This window comes from Drosophila suzukii (assembly GCF_043229965.1).
Source record: "Drosophila suzukii chromosome 2 unlocalized genomic scaffold, CBGP_Dsuzu_IsoJpt1.0 scf_2c, whole genome shotgun sequence".
Lineage (NCBI taxonomy): Eukaryota > Metazoa > Arthropoda > Insecta > Diptera > Drosophilidae > Drosophila > Drosophila suzukii.
Window position 1 is genome coordinate 35032620 of NW_027255896.1, and position 10798 is coordinate 35043417.

The following is a 10798-nucleotide window of genomic DNA, read 5'->3' on the forward strand; positions in this document are numbered from 1 at the left end:
TTTGTGGGGAAGACAACAAATATGCCACCCTTATATTTAAAATTAATAACGCACGAATAGGTTATATTAAAATGTATAGCGTTTATTCGGAGCGGCAGACGGACTGTGAATGTGTAAAAAGCTTGGCTCCAAGATCTTCATATAGACATATGTAGGCTTACAAAGTAGTTGCTGAATAGATAAGCGACAGCTTTATGGGTATAAGAAAGAAGGCGAAAGATAAGCAGAGAGCGATGCTGGTGCCGTCGTACACCTATGCGCGCATGACTAGGCGCTGGCGATCTGCTCCGAACAGCTAACGTTCCGATTTTTTTTTTTTGTTCAGTGACAAGACAGTTGAATAAACTAGCAGCTAGTTGACCGCCACAAAAAATTGAAACGACAGCTGCTCGGCAGTTTGACTATAAGCGTTTCCGCCTCCATAAAGTATTTATGTTATTGATCAGAATAACTGGCCAAGTCGAAAAAAGGGAAAACAAATTTTTCCACACCCACTCTAAGGCTCATTAATTTGTATTTGGTGTATTTTTGGTTTCATTGTCAATTTTAAAAAAAGAAGTTATGAGCTGTTCGTACCCAAAGGTACTCAACATGACCACACCCAACAAATCAAGCAGTAGCCAAGTTGGGAACAGTACCAGGCGCTCAGTAGCACCCACTGCATATGAGAATGGCTGATCAGCATATTATATGTCTCACTAACTCACCGTCTCACCGACTCAACGGCACACTGACCGGCCAATGCAGTCAGCACATTTTGCAGTGTCTGCCGAGCTAACCACACAAACTGCTACCATAATCAAAACTCCCTGACCTACCTACCTACTTTAGAATATAGCGCACTTCACTAATCATTCCACTAAGCTTCCGTGTTCCAAGTAGTATATAAGCAGGTATCAAATGAAGAATAAATCAGTTATCAACACACCTCTTAACTCCGCGGTTCTACTTCCTACAACTGGGAATAGGGCTCGTAATACACTATCTCAACTAGCAGCTAACCACGTTAGCTCACCCTCAGCGCAGCTCCAGCATCGCCTGTGGTCCGGCATCCCAGTAACCATCGTTACCATTGCCGCGACGCGATCGTCCTGCCATCAAAGCGTCCCCGTGCCAGCGACAAGTGCTCATTACCCCCTTGTCCCACGGTGTGACCCGGAAGTGTCTACTTCGGTTAGGCACAAACATGAGCAAATATTGCAATCGTTGCTAGGTGGCGTACTGCAATCTCGGAAAAAGTCACTCTCCATCTTCCCTGTGATCCCTTTAGCTGAAAAACAGGTTTCTGATATTTGGGAGTTTGCAACGCAATTAAGAAGAAGTTTTCGATCCCATAAAGTATATATATTCTTAATCAGCATTACTAGACGAGTTGGTCTAGCCAGCAAGCGGCAAGGCCCGAATAAGAGGGAGAAAAAAGGTCGGTGAAAGTGATATTTTCCCAAAACGATAGCCTGGCCGACACGATTTGGCGCACCGAAAAATCCGTCAAGGCCCGAGATGGAAAGAGAGAGCGAACGTGGGAAACCCAGAGCGATCCTTTCTCAGCGCTCCTCATGGACAGTTTGGCGGCCACTTTGCGTTGAGAAAACGGCGCAACACGGAAGCCCAGCTGACACGAGACACTGCTCAAAGCTCACCGCTCTCCGATATATTCACAAGCTTGGGGGTTTTTATTTCACAAATCCTTTTCTTGTTTCACTTGGATTTCTTTACCTTCGCACTCAAGTTGGCTATTCCAATAATCTAACTTTCTTCGGGGATCCTTTCCGACTTGCCTTCGGCGTGTCCTTCCGCTTCTTGTCTCTGTGGTACGACCACCACCGCTGCCGCTGTTCCATGTGAGTTCGGCATGCGCTTTACAGCCCGCCATAACTTATCAATACTATCGGCACTCGCTCCTACTGATCAGCTGACCGATCTTGCTGACCAACACTAGGGACACTGGCGCGTGCGTATTTAAAGCTAGACTGACTTAGATTTTAAACTTTTAAACTATACATTTCGCTAGTGATCCCTAGATCTATATTGTCTACGCCTTCGGTGGCTGAGATTCAATGGGCTTATTAAAATGTGAGGCGCCTTAAGCGTCCTCACACCCGCTTTCTACTTCGGGGTCCCGGGGTGGGTTCGGACATGAGGGTTCTCGGCGGGAACGGGGACATTTTAATAGAAACCCTTGGGTTCGGGTGCTACTGGTTCCTCCTGTGCGTTTATGTCCGGTATGACTTCATCCTCGTCCGGCTCCGATTCCTTGGGGTCTTGGGCAACGTCACCGCCGTAGTGTTCAAATGCTCTGTTCGCCTCATCTAAGGCGCGTGAAAAAGTCGGACTCGCGGGGGGAAGCTGTTGGGCCTCCCAAAGGCATTGCTCCAGATATCCGGGTGCGAATGCGTGGCAGTCCTGGCTTTGAAACCAGGTGCCCACCGAGACGGGGGTGGTCGAGGTCCCGGGCAATGGCGTCCCGTAATGCTGGCGTTCGGCGATCTTGGCAGTGGCGACACGGAGACGGTCTTGGGAGTTCTCAGCGATTCTTGTGTCTCCAAGGCCCGCCATGGGCTAAAAGGGGGTGGAGTCGGGCTGCGGGTGGACAAGGCCGAATCATGGCCATTGATGGTCATTCCTTCCGGTGTCTTAATTTGTAATGACGACCATCTTGTTGGTTTCCTGGGCGGTGCGGAAAGCTTCCTGGAGCCTTTTGGCTCGTTCCGTGGGGTGGCGAGGCATGCAGGTCTGGTGTGACTGCATCGAAGAGAGCTCCTGGCAATCTGGGTTCCCACTCGTCTGCGCTGTCTGACTTGGTACTGCTGGCAGGTCATGTATCTAGTGACATACCGCACTACGTTCCGTTGGAGTCCGGGCCAGAAGTACAATTGGGAGATCCTTCGGAGCGTCTTCCGGATGCCAAGGTGACCAGCGGAGGGGTGGTTGTGGCATTCCTCAAGCACGCGCTGACGCTGTTCTCGAGGCACGCAGAGCTTCCAAGGGTTGGCTACCCTTACGTCTGTGGGATTGTCAATATATGTTCTTGAAGTCCATCGTAGGTGTTCCAAGATATGGTTAATGCGTGGGAGTGGCTACGCATCGGGTATGGAGTGTGCGTTGAGTTGACTATTGTCGACGCAAATCCGCATACCCCCTGTCTTCTTCCGGACCAATACCAATACCAATGGCGCGCTGTGCGGAGTCCGAGAGGGTTCGATTCGCCCGACTCGTAATAATTCATTCCGCTGTTTCAGCGGTTTATCATCGCGGAGAGTGATGAAATGCTTGGCATTGGCCGTTTGGCCTCTTACCTGGTCGAAACGCTGAAGCTCGTCTTGTAGGAATTGGAGGGTTACTGCGTCGAGGAGCTCGTCGGTCACCCGTGATTCCGGAGGGGACTAGCCAAGTGTCCGTGGGGCAGTGGCTCCGGAACGGGTTGCATACTCCGCATCCGACTAAGCTAGTAGCTGGTACTTCTCAATTTTTCGTGGTGGTTCCGGAGATACCCGTGGCATGTCCGGGTTGTCGGGGAACGTTTCCACCGTTGTGGTTGCTAGTCGACCATTGCACTTGGCAACGGCGGCATCCGGCAGTGGCTGGAGATTATACTTGTTCTCTTCGACTGTGGCGTGTGCCCTTATGGCTTCCGCGGCGGTGTCGGGGATGGCCCGTGGCAATGGGTTTTCCGGCGGAACCAGATTTCAATTCCGTTCAGCATTCGGCGTGATCTGATGCCTCGGAGCAGGAATGGGGGCCGTTTTGGTTCCCCGTCGGTCCTTTGTGTCCGCTGGGGAGTAGCCGGTGTGTCCGAGACGTGGACGATCGCTGATGTGGGCGCCGCTCGGGTAGCTGGGCCTTGTTCTGCTCTTCGGAAGTCAGAAGAAGACAGCTGCAGACACACTTGGCCGCAGATTAAAGTCGCTCGGATGCCGCAGAGGAAGTCAATACCACGGATCACTTCATCTAATATTGTGGGCAGGACCAGGAGAGTCATGCGGACATGTTAACGGTCCAGGCGCACCTGTGCGTACAGAGCCTTCTTTCGGGGACCCGTCCGCAAGAGATATGGTGGGGGAGCGCTGGGTGGGTCGCCGCTTGCTATCCGCGTGCGCGAGAACCCCGGCCGTTTCCCATCTGGCGACAGCAGTCGATGGCAGTATCAAACCGGCGGGTTTGATCATCCTCGAACGAAATGTCCCACTTCGCCGCAGCGACTGCAGGCTCGTTCTAAGTCGACGGGTTGTTCGGCTTCCTGGGATATCATCCGGTTCGATATCGCTGGATTCCGTGGCCCGAAGGGCGTCATCGTTGGTGGGGTGGGATCTCGTAGGCGGGGGCCGGACTGAGGGATGCTCATCATAGCAAAGCTTTCACCGGTGGTTGGAGCTACCGCTGCGTGTCGGACAGGGTCCCGGTCCCGAGCAGTTTCGAAAGCGAGGGCTAGTTGGGCGAGGGCGAGGGCTTCTAACGAGGAGAACTCATGTCGCCGTATAAAGAGGTTCTCGTAAATCCATTCTGCTCTGGACGTTGTACGCCGTAGCGCCTTTCTCGACCCAATCCATAAAGTGCACTGGGTCGGCTTGTCCGTCAAACAAGACGCCCCATCCCCGAAGCTTTTCGGCGAACACAGGCGACCGGGCGGCGAATGGGGCGCGGGGTTGGATACTTGTGTACCGCGTCCTGGGCTTGTTTGGCGATGTTCCGGAAGCGGCACGGAGAGTAGGGCATCTCCTGCGCCTACTTTTGGAGTAGGGGCCTCCAGATATATTGCCTCCAATGCGGCAAAGCGTTCCCGGAGAGCCGGGCTGTGGCTCGCTCCTCCTATGAAGGATGCAAGCAGTTCGTCCCCTTGGCCGTGAGTGTTCAAGCCAAACTCTTTGAGCAAAGCTTGCAGCTAATCCTATCGTTGGTAGGAAAGGTTGTCCTCTGGGATGCTCCTGATGCGGGCGGTCTCTGGGAACGCTCGGTGGGCGGCGCGGTTCGTCTCTGGGAGCGCTCCCGATGGCGCGGTTTTCGGTGTATGAGTCAAGGGCGCCGAAGCGTGTGAGCGGCCTTAGATCGGAGTAGGTTGCCGTTTGCATAAGCGGCGGTACGGAGTCCCCTATTCTAGCTGAACTAGCTAGGCTTTTTAGTTTGTTTTCTCAAGAAAATCACTGCTGCTGGACATGGGTCCTTACGCCATGCTTTTGGTAACGAAAAACGTAGAGAAAACGGATCGGAGACGCAACACGGAAACCTAGCTGACACGAGACACCGCTCAGAGCACACCGCTCTCCGATATATTTACAATTGTGGGGGGTTTTCTTTCACTAATCCGTTTTTAAATTCACTCGAACTTCTTTATTTTCGCACTCAAGTTGACTATTCCAATAATCTAAGTTACTTCGGGGATCCTTTCCGACTTGTCGTCGCCGTTCCTTCCGCCTCTTGGCTCTGTGGTCCGTCCACCACCGCTGCCGCCAAAGAATGAGAATGTTCCATGTGAGTTCGGCATGCGCTTTACAGCCCGGAGTTTGCGCATTATAGCATGGCTTACGATTTACAGCTAAAATTGCGCCTTACAGCCCGCGATAACTTATCGATAATATCGGCTTCGCCCCGAATGATCAACTGACCGATCTTGCTGTCCAACAATAGCGACCCTGGCGCGCGCGTCTTTTAAGCTAGATTGACTTAGATTTTAAACTTAAATATATATTTTCCGGCGTGAGATTTACATTCTTTACGCCTTCAGTGACTGATACTCGAATGTTTTTATACTCATTACTCGTAGAGTAAAAGGGTATACTAGATTCGTCGGAAAGTATGTAACAGGCATTAGGAAGCGTTTCCGACCCCATAAAGTATATATATTCTTGATTAGGATCAATAGCCAAGTCGATCTAGCCATGTCCGTCAGTCCGTCTGTCCGTCTGTCTGTCCGGATGAACGCTGAGATCTCGGAAACTATAAGAACTAGGCTATTGAGATTGCAGCAATGTGCCACACCCACTCTAACACCCACAAGCCGCCCACAACTGGGGCTCCTACAGTTCTGATGCTAGAATAAAAATTTAAACTGAAATGTATTGTCCTCATCAATCCTACCGATAAACCAAAAAAAAAAAGTGCCGCGCCCACTTTAACGCCCACAAACTTCAAAAAATCGTAGACATGAACGCGGATATCCAGAAACTATAGAAGATAGAGATTTGGGGTTCAGATTAAGATTCCGTAGCCTTGTACGCAGTGCAAGTTTGTTACGCGACGATGCCACGCCCACAAACCGCACAAATCTGTGATGCCCACAATTTTTATGGTACCTAAAAAATTTTAACTAAAATGTATTAGTCTTGTTAATACCTATCGATTGATCCAAAAAAAGTTTGCCACGCCCACTCTAACGCCCACAAACCTCCTAAGCCTGTGGCGCCCACAGTTTTCATGCTACAAAAATATGTTAACTGAAATGTATTAGTCTCGTCAATACCTATCGATTGACCCCAAAAAAAAGTTTTCCACGCCCACTCTACCGCCCATAACGCCTAAATCTCTCTGCCCACATAACCATGTATTGAGATAGCGGGAAGGTGGCGCATTTCAATCTCGTTTTACTGTTTGCATATCTGCATTTCCCTTTGGTCCCTTTAGCTGAGTAACGGATTTCTGATAGTCAAGGTACTCGTCTATAACGTTCTCTCTTGTTTTAAATATGTAATGTGAGGCGCCTTAAGCGTCCTAACAAGTGATCAAAAATATATTTAAAAAAAATTTTTTTTTGAATAAAACCATCGGTTCTTTAACTTCTTATCTTAGGAATATCATTTTTTTAATATTTCGGAATTTCGAAAAAAAACATAAAAATGATCGGACGAGCTCCATAGGAAGCATCGGATAATTAATGTCAAAATAGTACAAAGACCACTATATTTTTTTTTTCGGTAAACATGTTTAGTTTTCTAAAAATCGGAAAGCTCTGTACATACAATGCTCCCACGTGAACTACCTGCAAGGGTATAGAAACTTCGGCTTCCCGAAGTTATCTTCCATTCTTGTTTTAATATGAATACTTTTTTTATTTTAAATCAAAGGACACAAAAAATTTAATTTTTATAAATCGTTTCCTTTTTTAAATTTCTTTATTGGTGGTGCGAGTACAGGGTAGCATGTATGTGTTAGTTAGGTTTAATATTGCATTTTTGGACGTTAACTATAAAACTGTAATCTAAATATAGCATTGATCTACAAGGATAGGAACATTTCCCTGGGATAGTTTAAGGAACATGAAATTTTCGGCAAGTCCACTTAAGGCTAATCTAGGAAACATACAGCAGGTCCCATTACAGTCACAAAGTACCATGCAACAAAGAATGATGAAACTTATGTGTTTCATGAAATCGACCATGCACTGGTTCAAAACCACAACATTGTGATACAGCTGATTGCACCTAAGCAGTCCTTATAATTGATGGCAAATACACGAATAACCATGTTGGACGTTAATAGCGTTCCCCGGCACCAACTTGAAATAACACAGTTCCCGAATGAAAATCATATCCACATTATGCTACTGATAGAGACGCACCTTACAAGCAAGTACAGCTTCCAAGTAAAAGGCAACACTTTCTACCGCACAGATCATCCAGATGATAAGCTCACGGCGGAACCGGCATCTTAATCAGGAAACGCATCAAACACCACGTTTACCTAAGGCTTGCAACTAATTACTTGCAGGCCACGTCTATCGAAGAGCAGTCAGGTAACGGAAACCTTTCCATATCTGCTGTCTACCCGCACAGGGTTAGTATGTAAGTTCCTACATTGACCTTACCCCGTAGCTCAACATCGAGCTGAAGTCGGCTCCTCTACCGATGCTCTTGAAGACGTACTTGTGGCAGCAGCCACTATCCCAACCACTTCAAGTCTAATCTGAAAATAAAACAGCTTGTTCTAGAAAAGAGGTGTCTGCGACGTGCTTGGCAAACCAACATCATTATCATCACTCGCCACATTAAACCGAGCCCTGAAGCAAGACGCAGAAAGTGCACAACTGCGGTAAATTGAAAAACTTTTGCCAACCAGTACAAAACATCCTCAGTGCAAGGCTCACCCAAATCTGAGCTCTCCAATCGAAACAGTCACTCGATAAGAAATTTATCAGATAGATGGGTCCGCAGCGACGAAGATACGAGGGTGGTTTTATAATAACTTAGTCTCCAAAAGAAAAACGAATATTTTGGAAAAGTGGCGTTTTATTTCTCAACATAATCTCCTCTCTCTCGATACACTTGTCCCAGCGATGCTCAGACTTCTTTAACCCGTCTGAAAAATACGGTTTCTCAAGGTCTGCAAAATAGGCCTCTGTGGCGGCGACGACCTCCTCATTCGACGCAAATTTCTGTCCAGCGAGTGACTTTTTCAAGTTTGGAAACAAAAAGAAGTCACACGGGGCCATATCTGGAGAATATGGTGGATGGAATAGCAGTTCTTAGCCCAATTCGACCAATTTGGCCTTGGCGAGGGAGGAAGTCTGAGCCGGTGCGTTGTCATGATGGAAGAGCTAATTTTTCTTCGCTAAATGGGGCCGTATTTTCTGCACTTTGGCGGCGAATCGGCCCAATAATTCGGAATAGTACAGTCCTGTGACCGTTTTGCCCTTCTCTAGGAAGTCGATGTAGATCACACCTTGTACATCCCAAAAAACGGTGGCCATTACCTTTCCGGCCGATGGAACAGACTTAGCCTTCTTCGTAGTAGGTGCCTCGACTAACGTAAACTCTTAAGCGAGTTAACCAACTTAACTTATTGGCTAACGTTCCGATTTCTTCCTTTTTTGTTCAGTGACAAGACAGTTGAATAAACTAGCAGCTAGTTGACCGCCACAAAAAATTGAAACGACAGCTGCTCAGCAGTTTGCCTATAAGCGTTACCGACTCCATAAAGTATTTATGTTATTGACCAGAATCACTGTCCAAGTGAAAAAAACGAAAATCAAATTCTTTCTGGCGCCCACATTCTTAAATAATTTGTATAAGCGTTAATGGGGTTTTGTTTTGATTGTCAATTTTAAAAAAGAAATTATTACCAAACATTTTAATAAGGTGGCGCACTGCAATTGGAAAAATCACTCTCCGTCCTTCCTGTGGTCCCTTTAGTTGAGTAACGGGTATGTGATATTATTACTAAACATTGTAATAAGGTGGCGCACTGCAATTGGAAAAATCACTCTCCATCCTTCCTGTGGTCCCTTTAGTTGAGTAACGGGTATGTGATATTCGGGGCTCTCGACTTTGTCGTTTTTTCTTCATTTTATACTTTTGCAGAGGGTATAATGATTTAAGTCAAAAGTTTGAAACGCAGCGAAGGAGATGTTTCCGATCCCATAAAATAATACATATTCTTGATCAGCATTACTAGACGAGTCCGTCTGTACGTTTCTACGCAAACTTGTCTTTCAGTTTTAAAGCTACCGCGATGAAACCTTCCAAAAAGTCGTTTTTCTATTGTATATTTTTCTATTCTATAGTAAAAAAGTCGGAACAAGCCGGATCGGACAAATATATCCAAAAGCTCCCCATAGGTATGATCAAAAAATGTATATAGAAAAAATGTAAAATAAATATTATTGGTATTTTTCGACGTATTAACGTCTATTCTTGGGAATATTATTCTTTTAATATTTCGGAGTTTCGAATAACATTTAAAAATGATCGGACGATGTGCCATAGGAAGGACCGGATAATTAATGACAAAATAGTACACAGACCGTTATAGTATGGTTTCGGTAAACATGTTTAGTTTTCTAAAAATCGGTAAGCGCTGTGAACGGGTGTTTCTGTCGATTAGGAGAAGCTGGACAGCTGTTTTCTGGCGACTCTTAGAAGCAGTGGAAAACAGCAGTTTTAACAGCGAATGTTAGATTTCTGCTGCTAATGTTAGCAGCACGACACTACGAAGAAGACATAAGGAGAAGCTGGTCGCGTTTATAACCGAGCTTTTATATTTCCTAATTTGTAAATCAAAGTTAGCAATTAAGTCAAAGATTGAAAGTATACAAATGAATACAACTGGTGAAGTTCAACAAATTTCTGAGTTTTTATTACGAAGTGTGTGAGAGACCCCCAGAGTAGACTTCTGCTCAACTTTGACGATCGGGTGCGAATCGTCACAACATTTTGGTGGCCCATGAGGGGAACATACACTCATAACTTCATCAGCTTCCAATATTTGTAAACATACTTCAATCTTTGTGCTTACTTGCTTGCAAATCTATTATTAATTTAAACCAGCAAAGTTACGCAACCTTTGCCACGTAAATCGCCATAACGGAGCCTCGAATAACGGAGGAATCAAGAAGTCGAGGAGAATAGCGGATTCAACCCATGCCTGTTGCCATCTCATGCGACACACTAGTCTCGTGAAGTTTGCCGTCCCCTTCCTTCAAAGCTTGATCGCAACACGAGCGGAACGACTGAAACAGGTGAGTGTTTGTGAGAGTATTTGTGCGTGGTTTTTCAAAGCAGAGTGCAATAGGAAAACATTAAAATGGGTAAAAATGAAAGTAATGGTAGTGATTTGGCACAACAGAGCTCGGCACCTTTGGCTGTGGTCGAGCCTTTTGCAGACATGTACGCAATGCAGATGGACTTATCTTCCAGGTTGACCCAACTAATTAAAAATGCTAAAAAGGACGGTCAAATAAAGAAAACTAAATCCTACTATGAGTTTCGCCTCAACAATCTCAACGAGCTTTCAAAACAATTTTACACAAATCATCAAGCGCTCATTTTACAGCAATGTCTACGATCGCATCCATATTTTGCGGATGCTGTTG